Below are 27,651 nucleotides of genomic sequence, written 5' to 3' on the forward strand. Positions count from 1 at the left end.
CTGCAGTGCAGTTTCACAAGTCTCAAACTAAACATTTCCGATTTATCATGTTTTTAACATTGCCACAGAGCCAGTTTGGCAGCCTGAAGACATAATCTGGGAATTAAGCTAAATTTTTAAAAGAAATAATATGTGGAAACTCTTAACTTTGTAATAAATTCAGGCTTCAAATGATCATACAATGAAAACTTAGTACTGAGAAAAATGGTGAATATAGAAAAATTGATTTATAAACCCTTAATTGGAACTTGAAAGCTGAATATTAAACTTAGGTAAATAATAAAATCTGAGGTAATGAAGTTTTCTTTACAATATGCAAAAATGTTTAATAAAGATACTTATGTGAAAGTTTCAACAATTAGAAACTCATCAAAAAGAAAATTAGGAAAAATGTAAATAGACATAATAGGTCACTTAATAAACTATTCAACATAGTACTAATTTAACCATTTCTTTGTACTTACTAAATAAGATATTTGAGGAGCTCAAAAGATAGTATACTGGGTAAGGCACTTCTCTTGACTTCAACTAACCTGGATTAGAACCCTAGTAAGCATAACATATGGTCCTGGAAAACTGCCAGGAATTATCTCTAAGTACAAAATCAGAAGCAAATTCTGCTAAGTGTAACAACAAAATCAAAAATATCTTAATAAAAATAATAATGAATAGCACTGATATTAGAAAAGGAAGACATATTTTTGAATGTTAGATTTATCACTTATATCTAATTATATGTCATATAAAATACATTAATTACATTCTTTAGTCCATTTTCTTCATCTGACACTTGGAAAAATATTCCTATCTAATAAATATAAGGGACACTTAATCCAGTAGATGGACTATAGTAAATAACATTGATATTCTTTAACTAAAAACTGAATTTATAACACTATAAGATAATAACATTTACTTACTCTGGACCAAAAATATTCATTTTATAAATATTTAATAATATTAAATTTACATTTGGGATAATTTAAAAGTCACATATAGTCATAAGCAACATATGACAGAAAACAAATAACCACTAAAAATAAAATATTACTAAAAACACCAAAAATAAATTGTGGAGCCTGGTTGCCACCTAATGCCTAGCAGACAGCTACTGCCCTGACCTAGGCTGCCAATTTTAGGACAAAACCCACCCAGAAATATCTGCAGAAACTAAGTGATTGGAGGGAGGTGAGCTATCACCGCCCAAGAAGGGTGGAGCCACAAGAGTACAGCTGCTCTGCTTCACTCCACGACAATGCATATCTCCTAGTAAATGAAACTTAGCAAAACATCTAGCAACCACACTACAGTCAGAACAATGGGGGTGGGGAGGCAGACCAACACCATATATAGAAAATGAAAATGGCAGCTCTGAAGACCGGAAAAGTGCCAACCACCTCTTAAGCCTCTCAGTAACGGATTTAGAGAAGAAATATGAGGATGTTCATAGAAATCAAAGAAATTATAGGTCTAGCTGAATGAACTAAAAGAATCAAGAGGATATAAAAATAGAAACCCAAAAACATTAAACTGAAAAAAACGGGACTGAAAAACAAGGTAGGCAAAATGAAAACCTCACTGGAATGCTTCTCCAACAGAATAACAGCAACTGAGAACCAAATAAGTGAGCTAAAAGATGATATGTATAATAACTCCATACAACAAAAAAGAGTGGAAAAGAGCCTTAAAACAAATAATCAGGCAATTTAAAAAATATCAAAGATGTAAACAGATGAAAATAGGAGTCTTTGATAAACTCAATAAAACAACATACAAATCATTGGAAATCAAGAGACCCAGGAAGAAAATCCCCAAGAAGATTCAACAGTCAAGGTAATACTGGCAAAGAAACTCCCAGAGCTAGAGTGCATACAACCAAATTCTGCATGCCAGAAGAGTACCAGCTAAAAGAGATATGAAAAAAGGTATCCCAAGACACATCCTAGTCACAGTGATGAATCTCACAGACAGTTATAGAATATTGAAAACAGAAAATCAAAAAGAGAAATTAAGTTAAAAGGAGCATTCTTAAGATTTATAGACAATCTGGGGCCGGGCGGTGGCACTAAAGGTAAGGTGCCTGCCTTGCCTGCGCTAGCCTTGGACAGACCGCGGTTCGATTCCCCCGGTGTCCCATATGGTCCCCCAAGCCAGGAGCAACTTCTGAGCACATAACCAGGAGTAACCCCTGAGCATTACCGGGTGTGGCCCAAAAATCAAAAAAAAAAAAAAGATTTATAGACAATCTGACACAAAAACATTAAAGGTCAGAAAGCAATGGTGGGATATAGTTACAAAACACAATGAATGCTTCATCTAAAATACTGCATACAGTCAGACTCATGATCAAGTATGAAGGAAATATACATAGCTTCATAGATAAACAACAAATCAGAATCTTTACAAATTCAAAACCAGCCTTGAAATAAAAACTGAAAGGTCTACTTTAGGACAAGAGAGACTGATAGAAACAGTAAACTGCGACACAAAGATGAAAATAATCTCATGACAATTATCTCTCTCAATATCAATGAACAAAATGCACCTGTTAAGAGACAATGAGTGATAAAATAGATCAAAAAGCTGGTTACAACATTCTGCTGACAAAAAGAAACACACCTCAATAGCCAGAAAAAACATAAACTCAAAATCTATGGTTGAAAGATAATCATCCAAGCAAAAAACTACCTTAGAAAAGCAGAAGTTGCCATATTAATATGATATGACACAAATTTTAGGCTTAGAGAAATTAGAAGGAACAAAGATGGACATTTCATAATAATCAAGGGATATGTACAACAGAAGAAATGACACTCCTGAATATATATGCACCCAATGATGGACTAGAAAATATTTAATACAATTGTTGACAAATCTGAAATAAGACATCAACAGCAACACAATAATAGCAGGAGACGTGAACACTGCCCTGTCACCCTTAACAGGTCAAACAGGATGAGACCCAACAAGAATATACAAGCTCTAAAAAGAGAAATGAAAGTAAATGAACTAGTGGGTATACATATGGCACTACATTACCAGAAGACTTGATACACATTCTTCTCCAATGCATTCTCCAAGACAGACTACATGCTTGTCCATAAAAACTACCTCCATAAAATCAAGGGGATAGAAATTGTAGAGAATACCTTCACAGATCTCAATGCACTGAAATTAAAAGTGAACTATAAAGGGACACAGAAGAAAAACTTTAAAACCTGGAAATTAAACTACTACTACTGAACAATCAGTGGGTCATAGATTAAAACAAAGAGGAAATCAAAATATTCTTGGAAACAAATGCAACTGAAAATGTAAATTATCAGAATTTGTGGGACACAACAGAAGCAGTACCACGAAAAATATTATAGCATTGCAAGCACACATCAGGAAGGAAGAAGGGACCTACATGAATAGTTTAATGACCCAGATTACCAAATTAAAAACTGATCAACAAAATGAACCAAATATAGGTAGACAGAAGAAAATAACAAAGCTTAGAGAAGAAATCACTGAAGTGGAAATTTAAAAAACAATCCTAAAGATCAACAAAAGCAAATGTTGGTTCTTTGAAAAGATAAACAATATTTATAAACCAATACCAAGACTTATAAAGAAAAAGGAGAGAAACTTAATAAACCAGATTAGAAATAAAAAGAGAAGATCTATAGGGTAATCAGAGACTACTTTGAGAAAATCTCTGTCATAAAATATGGAACTTGGAAGAATGGAAAAATTCTTTGACTCTTATAATCATCCAGGTTTGAATCAGGATTATCTAGCATATCTAAACAGACCCATAATTACTGAGGAAGTTAAAATAGTAATTAAAAATCTTCCCAAAAAAATCCCAGGCCAAGATGGATTCACTAACAAATTCTTCCTAACCTTACAAGAGAAACTACTACCAATTCTTTTTGACTTTCAGAAATTGAATAAAAATAAACACTCTCAAACAATATTTGACCAAGTAGGTTTCATTCCAGGAATTCAAGGATGGTTTCATATACTTAAATCAATCAACATAATACATTAAACAACAAAAGAAAAATAAAACCATATGATTATATAAATAGATGAGAAAAAAGCTTTCAATAAGGTCCAACACCCATTCATGATTAAAACTCTCAACTAAATGGTAATGGAAAGAACTTTGCTCAATATAGTCAAGGCCATCTACCACAAACCAATGGCAAATATTTTCAGTGGAATAAACTAAAAGCCTTTCCTCTAAAATCTGGTACAAGACAAGACCCCGCCCCCCCCCGTCCACTCATCACTACTATTCAACATAGTACTGGAAGTGTTTGCCATAGCAATTAGGCAATAAAAGATATCAAGGACATCCAGATAGGAAAAAAAGGAATCAAACTCTCACAGTTTGCATATGACATAATACAATATTTAGAAAATGCTAAAATTCTACCATAAAGCATCTAGAAACAAAGAATTTATATAACAAAGTATCAAGCTACAGAATGACCAGCAAAAATAACACTGGCATATTATACACAAATAATGATAGAGAAGATATGAAAAATAATAAAACAATTCCATTTATATTAATTTCACAAAAATTCAAATACCATTTTGGTTGAACTCAACCAATGAGGTGAAGAATTTATACAAAAATACTGCAAATCACTGCTTCAAGAAATAGAAGAGGACACAAGAAATGGAGATATACCCTGTATGTATGGGAAAATTAAGATTATTTAAATGGCAATACTCCCCCAAAGAATTGTACAGGTTTAATGAAATTACTCCAAGGTAACTAATGGCATTCTTCAAAAAAGTGGATCAAACACTCCTAAAAATCAATTGAAAAGACTTTGCAAAAGCCGGCTCCCTGTGTGTGACACCAGGTGGGGAAAATCCACGAAAGTACACCGGCGCAGTGGGGCCAAACTGTGAAAAACTGTGAGTTTGACCTGTATATGTCTTTCTACTGTCCTCTTGCATAAAACTCTTGTGAGTGGGGCAAAAAGAGACTCCAGAAAACTCGCTTGCCCAGAGGCCATTTTCAAGGAGGGACTACAGAGCATGAAAACCAGCAAGACTTTGCAAAAGCCGGCTCCCTGTGTGTGACACCAGGCGGGGAAAATCCATGAAAGTACACAGGCCCAGTGGGGCCCAACTGTGAAAAACTGTGAGTTTTACCTGTATATGTCTGTCTACTGTCCTCTTGCATGAAACTCTTGCAAGTGGGGCAAAAAGAGGCTCCAGAAAACTCGCTCGCCCAGAGGCCATTTTCAGGGAGGGACTACAGAGCATGAAAACCAGCAAGACTTTGCAAAAGCCAGCTCCATGTGTGTGACACCAGGCGGGGAAATTCCATGAAAGTACACCGGCCCAATGGGGCCCAATTGTGAAAAACTGTGAGTGTGACCTGTATATGTCTGTCTACTGCCCTCTTGCATGAAACTCTTGCGAGTGGGGCAAAAAGAGGCTACAGCAGAGCACGGCCGCGTAGTGAAGCGGAGCGGCCGTGCACTCTTTCTAAGGAAAAAACACCATTGCAACAAGAAGGAAAAATTACACTAAGAATGGTGCTATATCACAGAAGCAAACATTTCTCTCCGGACTGTCTTCTCTGTTGCATGCTTGGGCCTAAGATTTGACCCAGTGTGAGGCTTCATCCACGGAGGACTCCCCTCCCTTACAGGCAAGTCAGCCCATCCAGAAAGGGAGGAGCCAGAGGAGTGTGCTGCCTGCATCATATAGACAATGAATACCACCACAACACGTAGAAAAACCCACAATACAAGTGTGACAATGGGGAAACAACGCAGGCCAGCATCAGACATAGAGAATGAAGATGACAATTCTGAGGACCATATAATGACCAACCAACTAATCAACCTCTCAGATAAGGACTTTAGACTAGCAATATGGAAGATGCTCAACGGACTCAAAGAAACCATGGATCGAGTTAAACTGAACACTAATAAGAACCAAGAAAATATGAAGACAGAAATCAAAAAACTCCAAACTGAAATAACATGTCAACTAACAGGACTAAAAAAGTCAGTAAACGAAGTGAATGACAAAATGGATAAGCTCTGGGACAGGGTATCAGAAGCTGAGAATAGACTTGGTGCTGTGGAAGATTAGATACATAACAATTCCATACAGCAGGAGAGATAGGACAAAAAATTTAAAGCAAATGAGCAGACAATGAAAAAATTAGTCAAAGAATGGGAACAGATGAAAATAGAAGTCTATGATAAGATCAACATAAACAACTTAAGAATCATTGGAGTCCCAGAGACCCAGGAAGAAAATTTCCAGGAAGAATCAACGGTCAAAAACATCATTAAAGAGAAACTTCCAGAGCTAAAGAATATAGGTGATCAAATCCTGCATACCCGAAGAGTACCAACCAAAAGAGACCCCAGAAAAACCACCCCAAGACACATCCTAGTCACAATGACAAATCCCACAGATAGAGACAGAATTCTGAAAACAGCAAGATCAAAAGGGGAAATCATGTTCAAGCAAGCTTCCCTGAGATTTACAGCAGACCTGTCACCAGAAACACTCAATGCCAGAAAGAAGTGTTGGGATATTGTGACAAGACTGAATGAAATGAATGCTTCACTCAGAATACTATACCCAGCAAAACTCACTTTACGGTTTGATGGAAGAATACATGGTTTCACAGACAAAAAACAGCTCAGAAACTTCACAGACACAAAACCAGTCTTAAGAGAAAAACTGAAAGACCTAATCTAAGACAAGACTACCCAAAAGACATACCAAATTTCGAAATAAAGATGGCGTTAAATCCCAGGACAATTCTTTCTCTCAACGTCAATGGACTAAATGCACCAGTTAAGAGACACAGAGTGGCTAAATGGATCAAAAAACTCAATCCAACCTTCTGTTGCCTACAAGAAACGCACCTGAACAGTCAGAACAAACATAGACTCAAAATAAAAGGCTGGAGAAAAATTATCCAAGAAAACAACACCCATAAAAAAGCTGGAGTGGCCATACTAATATCAGATAATGCAAACTTTATACTCAGGAAGGTGGTAAGGGACAAAGATGGACATTTTATATTAATCAAGGGGTACGTATAGCAGGAAGAATTCACTCTCCTAAACATATATGCACCGAATGAGGGGCCAGCAAAATATTTAATACAACTGTTGACAAATCTGAAAAATAATATCAACAACAACACAATAATTGTGGGAGACCTTAACACGACTTTGTCAACACTGGATAGGTCAACCAGACTAAAACCCAACAAGAATATACTAGACCTGAGGAGAGAAATGGAAGAAAGAGGCCTAGTGGATATATATAGGACACTCCATCCCCAGAAACCTGGATACACATTCTTCTCCAATGTACATGGGACATTCTCCAGGATAGACTACATGCTGGCACATAAAACATACCTCCATAAGATCAAGAGGATAGAAATTTTGCAGAATACCTTCGCTGACCACAAGGCTCTGAAATTATTTGTGAACTCCAAAGTGACTCAGAAGAAACACTTTAACACCTGGAAGTTAAACAGCCTCATGCTCAATAACCAGTGGGTCCGAGATAAAATCAAGGAGGAAATAAAAAGGTTCCTGGAAACAAATGACAATAAAGACACAAACTATCAGAACTTATGGGACACAGCAAAAGCAGTACTGAGAGGAAAATTTATAGCTTTGCAAGCACACATCAGGAAGGAAGAAGGAGCTTACCTGAGTAGCTTAATGACACAGCTAATAGAACTAGAAAATGCTCAACAAAAGGACCCAAGAATAGGAAGACAGAAGGAAATAACAAAGCTGAGAGCAGAAATCAACGAAGTGGAAACCCAAAAAATAATCCGAAAGATCAACGAAAGCAGAAGTTGGTTCTTTGAAAAAATAAACAAGATTGATAGACCACTGGCAAACCTAACAAAGAAAGAGAGAGAGAGAAACTTGATAACTCGTATCAGGAATGAAAAAGGAGAGATCACTACTGATATGACAGAGATTCAAAGGGTAATCAGAAACTACTTTGAAAAACTCCACGCCACTAAAAATGAGAACCTGGAAGAAATAGATATATTATTGGACTCTTATAATCTTCCACGGTTGAAGGAAGAGGATGTAGCATATCTAAACACCCCCATCACTATTGATGAAATTAAAACAGTAATCAAATGTCTGCCGAAAAACAAAAGCCCAGGTCCAGATGGATTCACTAATGAATTCTATCAAACTTTCCAAGAGGAACTACTGCCAATCTTGGCAAGACTCTTTCATGAAATTGAACAAGCAGAAACACATCCAAATAGCTTTTATGAAGCCAACATCACCTTGATACCTAAACCAGACAGAGATGCTACAAAAAAAGAAAATTACAGACCAATATCACTGATGAATGCAGATGCAAAGATCCTCAACAAAATCCTGGCAAATAGGATTCAATGCCTTGTTAAAAAGATCATCCGCTACGATCAAGTAGGTTTCATCCCAGGAATGCAAGGCTGTTTTAACATCCGTAAATCTATCAACATAATACACAACATCAATAACAAGAAAAATAAAAACCACATGATCATATCAATAGATGCAGAGAAAGCATTTGATAAGGTCCAACACCCATTCTTGATCAAAACTCTCAGCAAGATGGGAATGGAGGGAACCTTTCTCAATATAGTGAAGGCCATCTACCATTAGCCAGTGGCAAATTTTATCCTCAATGAAGAAAAACTAAAAGCCTTCCCTCTAAATTCTGGCACAAGACAAGGCTGTGCTCTCTCACCACTGCTATTCAACATAGCACTGGAAGTACTTGCTATAGTGATTAGGCAAGAAAAGTATATCAAGGGAATCCAGATAGGAAAGGAAGAAGTCAAGCTCTCACTGTTTGCTGATGACATGATACTCTACTTAGAAAACCCTAAAGACTCTATCAAAAAGTTTCTAGAAACAATAGACTCATATAGCAAGGTGGCAGGCTACAAAATTAACACACAAAAATCAATGGCCTTTCTATACACCAATAGTAATAAGGATGAAATGGACATTAAAAAACAACCCTATTCACAATTGTGCCACACAAACTCAAATATCTTGGAATCAACTTGACTAAATATGTGAAGGACCTATACAAAGAAAACTATAAAACTCTGCTCCAAGAAATAAGAGAGGACACACGGAAATGGAAACACATACCCTGCTCATGGATTGGCAGGATTAACATAATCAAAACATCAATAATCCCCAAGGCATTATACAGATTTAATGCCATCCCTCTAAAGATACCCATGACATTCTTCAAAGAAGTGGATCAGACACTTTTGAAATTCATTTGGAACAATAAACACCCTCGAATAGCTAAAGAAATCATTGGGAAAAAGAATATGGGAGGAATTACTTTCCCCAACTTTAAACTGTACTACAAAGCAATAGTTATCAAAACAGCATGGTATTGGAATAAGGACAGGTCCTCAGATCAGTGAATAGGCTTGAATACTCAGAAAATGTTCCCCAGACATACAATCACCTAATTTTTGATAAAGGAGCAGGAAATCCTAAATGGAGCAGGGAAAGCCTCTTCAACAAACGGTGTTGGCACAATTGGATAGCCACTTGCAAAAAATTGAACTTAGACCCCCAGCTAACATCATGTACGAAGGTAAAATCCAAATGGATTAAAGACCTCGATATCAGATATATAGAACAGCACATAGGCAAAACACTCCAGGACATTACAGTCATCTTCAAGGAGGAAACTGCCCTCTCCAAGCAAGTGAAAGCAGAGATTAACAGATGGGAATATATTAAGCTGAGAAGCTTCTGCACCTCAAAGAAAATAGTGCCCAGGATACAAGAGTCCCCCACTGAGTGGGGGAAACTATTCACCCAATACCCATCAGATAAGGTGCTAATCTCCAAAATATACAAGGCACTGACAGAACTTTACAAGAAAAACATCTAACCTCATCAAAAAATGGGGAGAAGAAATGAACAGACACTTTGACAAAGAAGAAATACACATGGCCAAAAGACACATGAAAAAATGTTCCACATCACTAATCATCAGGGAGATGCAAATCAAAACAACGATGAGATACCACCTCACACCCCAGAGAATGGCACACATCACAAAGAATGAGAATAAACAGTGTTGGCGGGGATGTGGAGAGAAAGGAACTCTTATCTACTGCTGGTGGGAATGCCGTCTAGTTCAACCTTATGGAAAACGATATGGAGATTCCTCCAAAAACTGGAAATCGAGCTCCCATACGATCCAGCTATACCACTCCTAGGAATATACCCTAGGAACACAAAAATACAATACAAAAACCCCTTCCTTACACCCATATTCATTGCAGCACTATTTACCATAGCAAGACTCTGGAAACAGCCAAGATGCCCTTCAACAGACGAATGGCTAAAGAAACTCTGGTACATATACACAATGCAATATTATGCAGCTGTCAGGAGAGATGAAGTCATGAATTTTTCCTATACATGGATGTACACGGAATCTATTATGCTGAGTGAAATAAGTCAGAGAGAGAGAGAGAAAAATGCAGAATGGTCTCACTCATCTATGGGTTTTAAGAAAAATGAAAGACACCCTTGTAATAATAATTTTCAGACACAAAAGAGAAAAGAGCTGGAAGTTCCAGCTCACCTCAGGAAGCTCACCACAAATAGTGATGTGTTTAGTTAGGGAAATAACTACATTTTGAACTGTCCTAATAACGAGAATGTATGAGGAAAATGGAGAGCCTGTCTAGAGTACAGGCGGGGGTCGGGTGGGGAGGAGGGAGACTTGGGACATTGGTGATGGGAATGTTGCACTGGTGATGGGTGGTGTTCTTTACATGACGAAACCCAAACACAATCATGTATGTAATTAAGGTGTTTAAATAAATTTAAAAAAATCAATTGGAACAATAAACACTCACGTATTCCTAAAAAAAAAAAACACTTAAGGAAACGAAGATAGCAGGCATCATTTTTGCAACTTTAAAAATATATTACAAATGAAAGACATTCTTGCAATAATAACTTTCAGACACAAAAGAGAAAAGAGCTGGAAATTACAGTTCACCTCATGAAGCTCACCACAAACATGGATGAGTTTAGTAAGAGAAATAACTAAGTTTCGAACTATCCTAATAATGAAAATGTACAAGTGAAATAGAAAATCTGTCTAGAATACAGGCGGGGGTTGGGTGGGGAGGAGGGATATTTGAGACATTGGTGATGGGAATGTTGCACTGGTGGTGGTGTTCTTTACATGACTGAAACCCAAACACAATTATGTATGTAATAAATTTGTTTAAATAAAAATATATTACAAAGCAATAGTCATTAAAACAGCGTGGCATTGGAATAAAGACAAATAATCATAGCAGTGGAATAAAGTTGAGTGTGCAGAGAATGTTCTTTATACACATAACTAATCTTTAATAAAGGGACAGTAATGGTGAAATGGAGCAAGGAAAGCCTCTTCAACAAGTGGCATTGGGACAACTGGTCAATCAAATGCAAAAAACTGAACTCAGAATTTCAACTAATAGTATGCTCAAGGGTCAAATCAAAATGGATTAAAAACCTTGGTATCAGACCCAAAACCATAAGGTATATAAAACAACACATAGGTAAAACAGTCCATAACACTGAGACTAAAGGCATCTTCAAGGAAGAATCATCATTCTCCAAACAAGTGGAAGCAGAGATAAACAATTGGGACCTTTGAAATGATCTGCACCTCAAAGACAATAGTGATGAGAATGCAAAGGCCACGCAAAGTATGAGAAAAACCATTCACTCAATACCCTTCAGACAAGAAGATAGTGTCTAAGATATACAAGGCATTGACAACTTAATAAGAAAATATATCTAACCCCATCAAAAAGTTGGGAAAAGAAATGAATAGATACTTCCTCAAATAAGAAATACAAATGGCAAAAGGCACATTAAAATGCTCCATCACTAATCATCAGAAGATGCAAATCAAAACAATGAGGTACCATCTCATGCCACAAAGTCTGGCACACATTACAAAGAACAAGAACAATTAGTGCTGGCTGAGATTGAGGATAAAGAAACTTTCATTCACTGCTTGGAAAGATGCCATTTAATTTAGTCTTTATGGAAAACTATATAGAGATTCCTCAAGAAAATATAAATAGAGCTCCCATAGGTTCCAACTATTCCACTCTTAGAAATATATACTAGTAACACAAAAACACAATACAGAATTACCTTCCTGATACCTCTATTCATTGCAGCACTATTTACAATAGCAAAAATCTGGAAACAAACCCTTCAGCAGATGAATGGCTAAAGAAACTGTGGTACATATACACAATGAAATATTATGCAGCCATCAGGAGAGATGAAGTCATGATATTTTCCTGTGCATTGATGGACATGAAAATTACTATGCTAAGTAAAATAAGTCAGAGGGAGATAGATAATAATCTCACTCATCTAAAAATTTTAAGATAAATAAACGACATTATTATAATAACACACAGAGGCAATAGAGATGAGGGCTGGAAGAACTGGCCATAATATGAAGCTACCACGAACAGTGATTTCAGTTAAAGAAATAACTATACTGACAGCTATCATGACAATGGTCTTGAGTGAGATAAATAGAATATCTGTGACAAATTCAGACAGGGGTGGTTGAGGAGGGAAATATGGGGAATTGGTGGTGGGTATATTGCACTGGTGAAGGAGTGGTTTCCTTTTTTATAACTGGAACCCAACTACAACTTGTTTGCAATCATGGTGATTAAATTAAAGATATTAATTTAAAAAAAAAAGAATAGGGCCTGAGTAATAGCAAAGTGTGTAGGACATTTGCTTTGCAAACAGTTAGCCCAGGTCCAATTTCCAGCATCCCATATGTATACAGTCACCTGAGCCTATCAGGAGTGACTTTTTGAGCATAGAGCTAAGAAAAAAATCCTAAGGACTACCAGTTACACACCTCCCCGCCAATAAAAAATACAAATAGATGCTAGAGAGATATGACAGTAGGTAGGTTATTTGCCTTTCAAATAGCTGATTCTGCATTGATCCCATATTTTATATATTTATATTTCACACTGCCAGGAGTAATAATTGATTTCATAACCATTACAAATTTATATGAATTAATGGTCATTCCCAGTTTAAAAACAATACCATTCTGAGGATACTGAGGACCTGAAGGGAACTCTTTTCTGTGCTCCTCTGTCTTTCCTGATTTCTTGAAGCTCTCCTCATAGCCCTTGGAAGCAAACCCAAAAAAAAAACCTGCATTCTGAAGCTGCCCACTGAGCCAGTGAGTGAGTAAGAACTGGCTGGCTGTGGGGGTTGCCAGGCAGAGTGCTAATCGCTCTACCTGTGGAGACTCCACCCTGCTGTGCTTCTTCTGAGGACCCTGAGGACCTAAAGGGAACTCTTTCCTGTGCTCCTCTGTCTTTCCTGAATTTTTGAAGCTCTCCTTAAAGCCCTGGGAAGCGAAACAATAACAAATAAATTAAATTACACCACAACACGCAGAAAAAAAATCACACTACAAACGTGACAATGGGAAAACCTCACAGGCAAACACCATGCACAGAGAATGGAGACAATAGATCGATGACCCAAAAAATTCCAACCATCTGATTAATTTCTCTGGTAAGGAGCTTAGAACAGAAATTGGAAGATGTTCGTAGAACTCAAAGAAAGCATAGATCTATCTGAACAGAACACAAAGACAGAAATCAGAAAATTCAAACTGAAATAACAGATCTGAAAAATATGATAGCTCAAATGAAAAACTCAGTAGATAGCCTCTCCAGCAGGCTAACGGAAGCTGAAGACAGAATCAACGTGCTGGAAGATGAGATGCAGAAAAACTCAACACAGCAGAAGAAATTGGAAAAGAACCTTAAGACAAGTGATCAGGCACTGAAAAAAGTACTCAAGGAATGTGAACAGATGAAAAAAGAAGTCTTTGATAAAATCAACAGAAACAACATAAGAATCATTGGAGTCCCAGAGGCCCAGGTGGGAGATCCCCAGGTAGAATCAACTGTCAAAGAGATACTCACAGAGTTAAAGACTACATGCAATCAAATCCTGCATGCCCTAAGAGTCCCAGCTAAAAAAGACCCCCCAGAAAAAACCACCCCAAGACACATCCTTGTTACAATGACAAATCCCACAGATAGAGATAGAATACTGAAAGCAGCAAGATCAAAAAGGAAAATTACATTGAAAGGAGCATCCTTAAGACTCACAGCAGACATGTCACAAAAAACTCTCAAGGCCAGAAGACAGTGTTGGGATATTGTGACAAGACTGAATGAAATGAATGCCTCACCAATAATACTGCACCCAGCCCGACTCAAGTTCAGGTATGAAGGAAGGATACATAGCTTCATGGATAAACAAGAGCTCAGAAAATTCACAGATGAAAAACCAGCCTTAAAGGAAAAACTGAAAGATCTACTTTAAGACAAGAGAGACCAACAAACACAGTAAACTTATCTACAAAGATGACAATAAATCCTATGACAATCATCTCCTCAATGTCAATGGACTAAATTCACCAATTAAAAGACACAGAGTAGAGAAATGGGTCAAAAAGATGAATCTAACCTTCTGCTGCCTACAAGAAACACACCTGAATAATCAGAACAAACGTAGACTCAAGGGGCCGAAGAGGTGGAGCTAGAGGTAAGGTGTCTGCCTGGCAAGCGCTAGCCAAGGAAGGACCATGATTCTATCCCTCAGCGTCCCATATTGTCCCCCTAAGCCAGGGGAAATTTCTGGGGGCTTATTCAGGAGTAACCCCTGAGCATCAAACGGGTGTAGCCCTCCCAAAAACAAGCAAAAACAAAAAAACAAAAAATCATAGACTCAAAGTCAAAGACTGGAGGAAAATCATCCAAGCAAACAACACCCTTTAAAAAAGCTGGGGTGGCCATATTAATATCTGGTGACACCAACTTTATAATCAGAAAAGTAGTAAGGGACAAAGATGTACACTTCGTGCTAATCAAGTGATATGTGCAACAAGAAGAAATCAGACTATTAAACATATATGCATCCAATGAGAGACCAGCAAACTATCTAATACAATTATTGATAATCTGAAAGAAGACATCAATAATAACACAATCATTGTGGGAGACCTCAACAATGCCCTGTCAACATTTGATAGATTAACCAGACTGAAACCTAACAAAAACATACTACCCCTGAAAAAAGAAATGGAAGAAAGAGGACTAGTAGATATATATAGGACACTCCACCCCCAAAAAACTGGATACATATTCTTCTCCAATGTACATGGGTCATTCTCCAGGATAGACCACATGCTGACACATAAAACATACCTTCATAAAATCAAGAGCATTAAGAAATCTTGCAGGATACCTTTGCTGACCAGAAGGCTCTGAAATTAGATGTGAACTACAAAGGGACACAGAAGAAAAACTTTAACAATTGGAAAATAAACAGTAAAAGGAAAATTAAAACTTTCCAGGAAACAAATGATAATGAAGACACAAACTGCCAGAATCTATGGGACACAGCAAAAGCAGTCCTAAGAGGAAAATTTATAGCTTTACAAGCACACATCAGGAAGAAAAAAGGGACATTCCTGAATAACTAAATGATGCAGCTCAAAAAATTAGAAAATGACCAACAAAAGGAACCAAAAATAGGGAGATAGAAGTAAATAACAAAGCTGAAAGCAGAAATCAGTGAAGTGGAAACCCAAAAAAAAAAAAATCCAAAAGATCAACGAAAGCAGTTGGTTCTTTGAAAAAATAAGCAAGATTGATAGACAATTGGCAAAATTCACAAAAAAAGAGAAAGAGAAACCTGATAACCCATATTAGAAATGAAAAGGGGGAGATCACGACAGATATTGCAGAGATCCAAAGGGTAATCAGAGACTACTTTGAGAAACATTATGCTACTAAACATGAGAACCTAGAAGAAATGGTTAGATTCTTGGACACTTATAACCTTCCACATTTAGTTAGAAGGAAGTAGCATATCTAAACACCCCCATCACTATGGAGAAAATTCAAACTGTAATCAAACGTCTACCTAAAAAGAAAATCCCAGGCCCAGATGGATTTACTAATGAATTCTTTCAAACTTTTCAAGAGGAGCTATTACCAATTCGAGCCAGGCTGTTCCATGAAATCGAAAAAAAGGTAACACTCCCAAACAGCTTTTATGAAGCCAACATCACCTTGATACCAAAACCAGACAGAGATGCTGCCAAAAAAATTATAGATCAATATCCCTGATGAATGCAGATGCAAAGATTTTTAACAAAATCCTGGCAAATAGGATCCAATACATCATCCAGAAGATCATACACTACGACCAAGTAGGTTTCATCCCAGGAATGCAAGGATGCTTTAACATCCGTAAATTTATCAACATAATACAAAACATCAACAACAAGAAAAATAAAGAACACATGATCATATCAATAGATTCAAAGAAAGCATTTGATGAGGTCCAACACCCATTCTTGATCAAAACTCTCAGCAAGATGGGAATGGAAGGAACCTTTCTCAATCTAGTTGAAGCCATCTACCACAAGCCAATGGCAAATATTATCCTCAATGGAGAAAAACTAAAAGTGTTTCTACTAAATTCTGGTACAAGACAAGGCTGTCCTCTCTCACCACTCCTCTTCGACATAGCAATGGAAATACTTGCTATAGCAATCAGGCAAAGAAAAGATATCAAGGGAATCCAGATAGGAAAGAAAGAAGTCATGTTTTCACTGTTTGCAGATGACATAATACTCTACTTAGAAAACCCTAAAAACTGTAGCAAAAAACTTCTAGAAACAAGAGACTCATATAGCAAGGTGGTAGGCTACATAATCAACACACAGAAATCAATGGCCTTTTTATACACCAATAATGATAGGGAAGAGATGGACGTTAAGAAGGTGATCCCATTCATATTAGTGCCACACAAACTCAAATACCTTGGAATCAACTTGACCAAAGACGTGAAGGACCTATACAAAGAAAACTAAAAATCTCTGCTCCAAGAAATAAGAGAGGACACAAGGAAATGGAAACACATACCCTGCTCATGGATTGGCAAGATTAACATAATTAAAATGGCAATACTCCCCAAAACATTATACAGATTTAATGTGATCCCCTTAAAAATACCCATGTCATTCTTCAAAGACGTGGATCAAAAACTTATGAACTTCATCTGGAACAATAAACACCATCGAATAGCTAAAGTACACTTAGGGAAAAGGAATATGGGAGGCATTAGTTTCCCCAATTTCAAACTGTACTACAAAGCAATAGTTATTAAAACAGCATGGTATTGAAATACAGACACTCTCAGATCAGTGGAATAATCTTGAATTCTCATTCAATGTTCCCCAGACACACAAGCACCTAATTTTTGACAAAGGAGCAAGAAATTCTAAGTGGAGCAGTGTTGCAAGTCAGTCCCTGAAAAGGTTGACTGATAGAGAAATGGAGGATGAAGCCTTTTTCTTCCAGCTCGGAGCATGCATCTGCCACCCTGTCTAGCTGATGGTTCTGAGGTGAAATGGCGGGTAAACAGCTCCCAGACAGTCAGGCTTGTGGAAATATTAGCTTTATTCGGTGGACAAGACTAAAGTCCAAAGACTCAGCCTCAGTTCCAGCAAAGAAAACCCGGCCTTCCACAGACCCTTGTTTTTATCCCCCAGAATCAGGTACCACCCAATGGTGGGATCAGATCCCAACCAATGGTGAAAGCAGAATCAGGTACTACTCTAGGGTGGGGGCAGAATGCCAGGTCACACCCTAGGGTAGGGCACAATCACCAAACAGGTTAGGGTGAGTAACATAGTAATCCCCTAAAATATTCACATACACAACAATTCCCCCGTTTGTTTTTAGTAAACAAACAATATTTTCTACAATTATTAAAGGAAATATTAGTCAATAATAAAAGAGCGGCTGATTGCATAAGCGCATCACAGGAAAATGTAAAGAAAAACTTCTATCCTAAACACAGGGTGTCTAAAACCAGAAACATGTATCAAGGAATCAACTACAAGCTCCCGAGAAGATAAATCTAAGATGTACATAGATCCTTCGAAGAGACGCCAGAAAGGTTGTGTAGCAGGCAAGAAGCACCTTTTCTTTATTTGTTGTTGTTGTTGCTGTTGGTTTTTGGGTCACACCTGGCAGTGCTCAGGAGTTACTCCTGGCTCCATGCTCAGAAATTGCTCCTGGCAGATACCGGCATTCAAACCAATGACCTTCTGCATGAAAGGCAAACGCCTTACCTCCATGCTATCTCTCGGGGCCCACTTTTATTCAAGTCCAGGTAGACCAGAAAGCCCATCTTTGAGGGCATTGAACTAGGCCTTTATTTCAGAGGAAGAGGCACATACACCCCCTGCACAGTGGGGAGCCACTGCAATGATGATCAATAGGTATCTGAACTTAATCCAAGTTCTTAATCCAGACTGAAGTCCATATGATGTCTGAAATTGATGTCTATTATTTATAGATGGGAGCTTAAGTCACAAACCAAAACAAAATGTTTAAGGCAGAGACCCTCCCTGTGTAAATAAACAACTTGAGGGCCCATTCAAAATGGATGGAACCTCCAATAAACCTAGTATTTTGCCTATGATGCGCCCAACCAAAAACTCTGAGAACAGACAAAAATATCATTTAGGAAATTATAGACAACAATATCTAACTCACAAACCTAAAGTCAAGAAAGCAAAAACCTAATGTAATACAACATCAATTCCTAAGATTAAAAACTAAAATAGAAAAACATTAATTACAATAGTCAAAAGAAGTGTAGTACCAAATATAACTTCAAAGGATTACAATTATAGGAAAAATACAAAAGGTGAAATTTCTACAAAGTCCAATACCAATCTGTAAATATGAGGGGTCTGGAACTTTGAAAAGACTGGCAAAAGACACTTGATGGGTCTGGAAAAGCGGGTTGAAGCCTTGTACAGGAGATAACATCAAGCTGAATGAAGAAGAAAGGCCAGTACAGACATCCATGTGTTGGGGCATCCCCAAGCGTTACATCATTACATCATGAGTTGGTTGGGCTTCTGCATTTCCTTTGGGATCAGTGCAATCTTGGGGTAGCCATTGTAGAAACGGTCAACAATAGCACTGTGTATGTGGATGGAAAACCAGAAATTCAGATAGCACAGTTTAACTGGGATCCAGAGACTGTGGGTCTTATCCATGGATCTTTTCTCTGGGGTTACATTGTGACACAAATTCCAGGTGGCTTCATTTCCAACAAGTTTGCAGCATATATGGTGTAAAACTCCAACAGTCACGGATTTCTTCCTCAGGCCGAGATCAGGAGGCTTGTAGTTGTGGGTGAAGGAGATGAGTTGCACATGTGAAAGGAATCCTGAAAATTAAATGTTAAGGACTAGGAAGAGAGAAGGAAGGATAAGGAACACTAAATTGGGGAAGATAAAGTAAGGAAAAAGGGAACTATATACAAAATATGCAGAACAGACAGACACTAAACAAGACATACACATACAGGCTTCATAAAAAATATGGCCATAACACTCACTCATACTAAAAAATATTTGTTGGAAAGGATCCAAAATAGAGCAAAAAAAAAAAGGAGAATTCAGCTGAATCAACTAAAAGTGCCTTAAAATGTAATAGCCGGCAACTGTTTAGATAAATTATTTCAAATTCAAAAAATATATATTTTTATGGCAGAGCAGAGCTGTGTAATACAAACATGGAAAACTCTACTAAAAGTGTATAACAGTATATATACAAAGTTATTGTATAACAGTAATTCTATGATAATCAATTATAGGCAAGAAGCACTATGAAGAAAGTCCACCTAAAAATTATCATTATGTCAACATCTTAAAACCTAAATTGAGGGAAATAAAGCAATGATGTTAAAATAAAAAGAGTGAATGTCGTTAAATGAGTATACCTAGAAAGGAAAACAACATTAATATGATGAGAAATTTCTCTTTCAGGTGAACCTTGACTAAATTAAATTGTAAAAGTTTATGATTAACTGAGACCTAGAGCAATAATGAAATTAAGACATAAATCCATCATACAAGGAAACACATTGGGGATCCATGATTTTCAATCCATATTCATTGATCATGCCTGTCAAAAGAATCCTAGAGCATTAATAGCAACCGATAAGGAAATGAAAGTATTATCTGGTGTTCATTGTAGATCTTTAAGAAGTATAAAGCAGGATGTATACTGCTGTGGATTTCACCAATGTATTATGGACTTTTCTGATCTTCTTGTCATCAAAATTGATCCAGTGTTGTTTTGCAGCAATTATACAGTTTGAAGTACAGTGTCTGTAGTGAACTTTACCATAATGGTTTGACACTGATGATAAGTTGTATTTATTAATCTTGCTTTTATTCTCTGAAGTGAATTCTACTAAATTAAGGTCTTCTAAAGGAAAATCTACATAAGTATGAAATTTTTTTTATTTGTTTGCCATCAAAAGCAAAACGTTTCAAGTGTATTATAAGTACTGGTGGCAGTTTCCATAAGAACGTTTTCTTTGAAAAATCCCTTCTAGTTTTGCAGCTGTTGCACAGAACTTTGTTGTCATCCCTTAACTCTTCTTCTTTAAAAAATTCAGAGAGGCATTCCTGTAATGTACATTTATCTGTAGATGTAACAGCCAGAGACAAATGAACAAGTGTCTCATAAACCTCAGACTTTTGGTGGCATGTGAGACACTGTAGTATAGATTTGAATTGTCCTTGAAAAAGATCATAAATAATAGATTTGTGAGCCTTTTGGTGTTCTGGAATAAATTGTTCATAATTTTCATTTTCCATAAGATGTGTAGTTTTGTCTGTCATTAGATTTACAGTAAGCAAGTCCTGATGTAGTCCCTCTATTAGGAACATCAGTAGTTCGTGTGGATCTTGCTGATTGTGTCCAGCAACCTGGTCATTAAGTAAACCAATTGTTACTTTGAAGCTTTCAGGGTTAATATATTTATGAAATCCATTTCCCATGGATTTGATGAGCCGACCAAATTCTTCGGCTAATTTACCTTCATGCCCCAACAAATTTTTCTTGTTAATATTCTTTTTATAATGCTCTTGATTAAAATACTGAGTCAAGTCTGAAATATTATACAAGCATTGCAGTATTGAGTTCATGTAGCAAGAGTTTTCTATATTTTGGAGCCCAGTTAAGACAGGTTCCTGTCTTTCCTTTTGCATCTCGGAGTGTAATGGTTTATCACTACCATCATTCTCCCTCATTGTATGGTGTGTGACAGCTAAATCGTTGTTCCCTGCCCCAGAGACCTCAGCAATATTACTGCTGTTAGTGTCTGGAGTATTCTGTTTTTGCTCTGAAGAGGAGTTTATAGTCTGAACCTGATCATTTGTGCTAGCCCGATTTCTAACAAGGCATAATGGAACCCATTATGAGAGAGTTGTCATTTGTAGAAACATAGGTATAACCCCTTTCTCTTAGGAGAAGATATCCAGGACCTCAGACCAGTGGATTAGAACAGAATTCCCAGACATAAACCCCCAGATATATAGCCAACTAATATTTGATAAAAGAGGCAAGAATATGAAATGGAACAAAGAAAGCCTATTCAACAAATGGTGTTGGTACAACTGGAAACTCATATGCACGAAAGTGAAAATCGACCCATATCTCACTCCTTATACAAAAGTCAACTCAAAATGGATCAAAGATCTGGAAATCAGACCTGAATCTATAAAGTTTATCGAGAATAAAATAGGCAGAACACTCGAAGACCTTTATATCAAAAGGGTCTTTGAGAATGGAGCACCAATGGCAAAAACGTTAGCATCAACTATAAACAAATGGGACTATATCAAACTAAAAAGCTTCTGCATGGCAAAAGAAACCCTACTTAATGCAAGAAGACAGCTAACAGAATGGGAAAAAATCTTTTCACTTGATATATCAGATAAAGGGCTGATATCTAGAACATACAAAGCGCTCAGAAACCTGAGTCCTTCAAAACCAAACGAAGCCATAAAAAAATGGGGAGACGAAATGAATAGACATTTCTCTGAGGAAGAGAGAAGGATGGCCAACAAACACATGAAAACATGCTCACCTTCACTCATCATCAGGGAGATCCAAATCAAGACAACAATGAGATACCACCTCACACCAGTGAGGTTGGCTCACATCAAAAATAATGGGAACAACCTTTGTTGGAGAGGATGTGGTATGAAAGGAACTCTCATTCATTGCTGGTGGGAATGCCCCTTGGTCCAACATCTATGGAGAAAAGTCTGGAGAGTGCTCAAAGAACTCAGAATTGAGCTGCCATTTGACCCAGCAATTGCTCTCCTAGGCATATATCCCCAAGATGGAAAGACATTCATTCCAAAATACGTATGCACCCCACTATTTATTGCAGCACTCAGTATAATAGCCAAATCTTGGAACCAACCTCGATGTCCAACAACAGATGAATGGATCATTAAGATGTGGTACATATATACAATGGAATATTACATGGCAGTTAGAAATGATACAATCACAGACTTTGCAGCAACGTGGATGGACCTAGATCATGTTATGTTAAACGAAGTAAGTCAGAAGACAAAAGAAAAACACAGAATGGTAGCACTATCCTGAAACACCTAGAATACATAAAAAACAAAAAAAGGACATTGAAGAAGCATAACTGCTAGAACCACAAAGAAAGACTTCATAAACTCCATTCCCTGATCTGCACAGCCACCAAGATCTCTAGAAACAGGTCTGATTTTACCATCCAAGATAAAGTAGAAGTCTTCCACATACCACGAAAGCAGCAAGAGGAGAATAAATGATCTATTTTTTTTGACGTCTTTATTTTGGTGTGGAGATTACGGTTGATGTCTCCAATATTATTTTATTTTATTTTGTTTTGTCTTTCTCTTTCTTTTTGCACTTGAGTATGATTTGATTTCAGAACCGAGATTATTGTGTGGTGCCTGTTTTTATTGTTGTGGTGCTTATCGGTTATTTAATTCGATAGTTTGTGTGTGTGTGTGTGTGTGTGTGTGTGTGTATTGTTGTGGTATTTTAATTACTTTTTTCACATCCTCTCTCAAACTGAGGTTGGAAGCCTCTAGACAGGACTCTATTTTCAGTATATTTGATTTTTGATTGAGAAGAGGACATATTAGGTGATGGGTATTCCCCTGATTTAATGTGAATATGTACCCAAAATACTACAGTGAAAGATATGTAAGCCATTATGGAAAAAAAAGAAAATTGTGTTTTTAATCAGAAACTTTCTTTGACTTACATGTATTATTATTATATTAATTATATTATATGTTATGTTATGTCACTATATTATGTTATATTAGTTTACCTTATTATGTTAATCAATTTTGTCCTTTAAATGAATTCTTACTTAAAAAAAAAACAAAAAAAAAAAAACAAAAAAAAAAAACAACTTTAGTTTGCCCTGAAGAAAAGAAAAAAATAAATAAAAGATAAAATAAGGCCTCCCAATTCTTACCACAGGCTGTGTTCTTTACACTGGCTGTATAGAAAGAGGAGGTACAGTAAAGGCACCCCATATACACCTCAACACAGGCCCCTTGCCGGGTATGTATTGTGAATTGGGGGACAAAAAAAAAAAAAAAAAAAAAAAAGGAGAAGATATCCAGCTATCCATTTTCCATCCTCCTTGATCCACATAGGTTTATGGGTTGTTTCTTGTCTCTGAATATCTTCTTTAAAATGTCTTTCCACTGTAGTGTAACTTTCCCCTTGGGGTAAGTTTAAGTAATTTAGTGTGATAAGAGTCAAATATAGCAAATCTGTTGGTGGTAAACCTCTTTTTCTATTTTTTTGCAATTGAGTTTTTAAGGTTCTGTGAGTTCTTTCTACAATGGCCTGTCCCCTACAATTGTAAGGAATTCCTTTGAGATGTCTTATCTGCCATTCTTTACAAAAAAAATTCAAAAGTTTTGCTAACATAGGCTGGCCCATTATCAGTTTTTATAAAATATGGAATACCCATCACAGAAAAACATTGTAAAAGAAAACTACAAGCAGCCTTAGATTTTTTAGAAAACATGGGAATCACCCACATAAAACGAGAATAAGTGTCCACCACAACATGAAGATAAGGTTTTCTTGGAAATAAATCTGTTTGAGTTATATCCATTTGCCAAAGTTCGTTAGACTGTAAGCCTCTTGGGTTTGCTCCTGCTATGTGAGTCTTTTTTGTTAACGGTGCACATATGTTGCAGTTTTCTACAATTTCTCTAGCTTGCCTCCATGGAATTTGGTAATTCACAAGTAAATGGCGAGCATTTGTGTGTAGGGCTGAATGTTCCTCTACAGGTGATTTAAATATAGGCATTGCTAGCAAGTCAGCAGTTTTATTTCCTTGAGCCATCGGTCCCAGAAGACCTGAGTGGGCTCTAATATGCGTGATGAAGATGGGCTCAGTTCATTTTTGAAGAAGCTGCTGTAATTGTTTAAGTAAGTTCTGTATGATCGGGTTATTAGCATTAAGGGAAGAAGTGGCTATCACATGACATAAATTTACCACATACAAAGAATCAGAAACTATATTCATGGCTTCAGATACATTTTCTTTTTTTTTCCAAAAATATGGAACGCTTCATGAATTTGCGTGTCATCCTTGCACAGGGGCCATGCTAATCTCTGTATCGTTTCAATTTTAATATATGTGCTGCCGAAGCGAGCACTTCAGATACATTTTCTAATAGGTAAATTAACATTGCTAATTCAACTTTCTGTGCAGATTTATATTTGGTATCTATGGTCATATTAATGTTGTCTCTGGTTATTCTTCCTTTTCCATTTTGGGATCCATCAATGTAAAAAACCTTGGCATTGGGAATAGGGGAATCCCGAACAATTGAAGAAATAACAAACTAAGTTTTCTTTAAAAAGTCCCAAGATTTTCCTGCTGGATAATGGGAGGATATTTCTCCTGTGAAATCTGAGAGGGCCCTTTGTAGAGATTCATTAAGAGGCAATATTGACTCAATTTCCTTTTTTGGTATTGGCAAAAGTATTATATCTGGGTAAAAACCTAGTAAAGATATAGATCTGAGTCTTGCCTTGATAATAATCTCTGAAATCAGTTGCAAGTAGGGGACAACTGAGTGAGGCTGTTTGCTATGTAAATACACCCATTTCAAAGGTCCTAACTTTTGCATCAAGGCCCCTGTGGGGGGGGTTCTATAGTAGGGAAGATTAACAGAAATACCTTTTTTCCTGGGATGAATCTTAAGAGAAACGATTTTTGTAATCTGCTCAAGAAGATGTCCAATTCATTTTTGGCAGCTGTTGTTAAGTTTCTCGGGCTATCTAAAGCAGGGTCACCCTCCAAATCTTCCCTACTATGGTAAATCCATGTGCCTGGGCCTAATTTTTTTGGGGGGGAGCAGAAATTTGATTGCCTTGTAATTTCCTCAATAGTGATGGGGGTGTTTAGATATGCTACATCCTCCTTACTCAACCATGGATGGTTGTAGGAGTCCAAGAATTTATCCATTTCTTCCAGGTTCTTATGTTTAGTGGCATAGAGTTTCCCAAAATAGTCTTTGATTACCCTTTGAATCTCTGTAGTGATCTCCCCCTTCTCATTTCTAATAAGGTTTATGAAGTTTCTCTCTCTCTTTGTGAGTTTTGCCAATAGTCTATCAATCTTGTTTATTTTTTTCAAAAAACCAATTTCTACTTTCGTTAATCTTTCGGATTGTTTTTGGGTTTCCACTTCATTGGTTTCTGTTATTGACAGTGTTGTTTCCTTCTGTGTCTCTATTTTTAGTTCCTTTTGTTGATCATTTTCTAATTTTATAAGCTGCGGCATTAAGCCTGTTCAGGTATGCCCCTTCTTTCCTGATGTTTGCATGCAAAGCTATAAATTTTTCCCTCAGGACTGCTTTTGCTGTGTTCCATAGATTCTGGTAGTTTGTGTCTTCATTGTCATTTGTTTCCAGAAAAGTTTTAATGTTTTATTTGATGTCATCCTGGACCCACCGGTTGTTCAGTAGCAGGCTGTTTAATTTTTCGTTGTTAACGTTCTTCTCCTGTGTCTCTTTGTAGTTTATATCTAATTTCAGAGCCTTGTGGTCAGCAAAGGTAGCCTGCAAAATTTCTATCCTCTTGATTTTATGGAGGTATGTTTTATGTGCAGTATGTGATCTATCCTGGAGAATGCCCCACATAAATTGGAGAAGAATGTATACCAGGTTTCTGGGGGTGGAATGTTTTATATATATATATATAACATATATATTATATATATAATATATAACATATATATATATATAGTCCTCTTTCTTCCATTTCTCTTTTTAGGGCTAGTATATTTTTGTTGGGTCACAGTGGTTTTTCTTTTTCTTTTTTTTTTTTTTTTTTTTTTTGGTTTTTGGGCCACACCCATTTGACGCTCAAGGGTTACTCCTGGCTATGTGCTCAGAAATCGCCCCTGGCTTGGGGGGACCATATGGGATGCCGGGGGATTGAACAGTGGTTCGTCCTATGCTAGCGCTTTCAAGGCAGACACCTTACCTCTAGCGCCACTTTCCCGGCCCCCACAGTGGTTTTTCTATCAAGTGTTGACAAGACCATGTTGAGGTTTCCCACAGTTATTGCGTTATTATTGATGTCTTCTTTCAAATTTGTCAATAATTGTATTAGATAATCTGCTGGTTTTTCATTGGGTATATGTTTAGTAGTCTGATTTCTTCCTGTTGCAGATATCCTTTGATTAGTGCAAAGTGTCCATCTTTGTCCCTTACAATTTTTATGAGTCTAAAGTTGGTTTCATCAGATATTAATATGGCCACCCCAGCTTTTTTAAGGGTGTTGTTTGCTTGGATAATTTTTCTCCAGCCTTTGATTTTGAGTCTGTTTGTTCTAACTATTCAGATGTGTTTCTTGAAGGCAGAAGTAGATTGGGTTCATCCTGTCTCTTAATTGGTGCATTTAGTCCATTGACATTGAGGGAAGTGATTGTCATAGGATTTAGTGCCTCTTTGTGTAAGTTTGGTGTGTTTGTTGGTCTGTCTTGTCTTAAAGTAGACCTTTTGGTTTTTCCTTTAAGGCTGGTTTTGCATTTGTGAAGTTTTTGAGTTGTTGTTTATCCGTGAAGCTATGTATCCTTCCTTCAAACCTAAATGTAAGTTGAGCTGGGTACAGTATTCTAGGTGAAGCCTCCATTTCATTCAGTTTTTTACAATATCCCACCACTTTCTTCTGGCATTGCGAGTTACTTGTGACATGTCTGCTGTAAATCTTAAGGATGTTCCTTTGAATGTAATTTCCCTTTTTGATCTTGCTGCTTTCAGTATTCTATTTCTATCTATAGGATTCGTCATTGTGACTAGGATGTGTCTTGGGGTGTTTTACTTTGGATCTCTTTTAGCTGGGACTCTTCGGCATGCAGGATTTGATTATATGCAGTCTTTAGCTCTGGAAGTTTCTCTGCGATGATGTCGTGGACTGTTGATTCTTCCTACAGATCCCCTTCCGGGGCCTTGGGCTCCAATGGTTCTTATGTTGTTTCTATTGAGTTTATCAAAGACTTCTATTTTTATCTGTTCACATTCTTTGAGTACTTTTTCTATTGTCTGATTATTTGCCTTAAGGTCCTTTTC

At 36.9% G+C, this 27,651-nt stretch overlaps 2 non-coding genes across 2 annotated transcripts; one reads left to right on the forward strand and one right to left on the reverse strand.

Moving 5' to 3' along the window:
* Nucleotides 1-23,505: 23,505 nt before the first annotated feature.
* On the forward strand, nt 23,506-23,638 carry LOC126014733 (small nucleolar RNA SNORA51). The gene has a single exon (XR_007497732.1). It is a non-coding gene; the product is annotated as a small nucleolar RNA SNORA51 (small nucleolar RNA).
* Nucleotides 23,639-24,622: 984 nt separating this feature from the next.
* On the reverse strand, nt 24,623-24,726 carry LOC126015179 (U6 spliceosomal RNA). Its single transcript, XR_007498070.1, has one exon. It is a non-coding gene; the product is annotated as a U6 spliceosomal RNA (small nuclear RNA).
* Nucleotides 24,727-27,651: the final 2,925 nt, after the last annotated feature.

Source organism: Suncus etruscus, chromosome 7 (assembly GCF_024139225.1).
Source record: "Suncus etruscus isolate mSunEtr1 chromosome 7, mSunEtr1.pri.cur, whole genome shotgun sequence".
NCBI lineage: Eukaryota > Metazoa > Chordata > Mammalia > Eulipotyphla > Soricidae > Suncus > Suncus etruscus.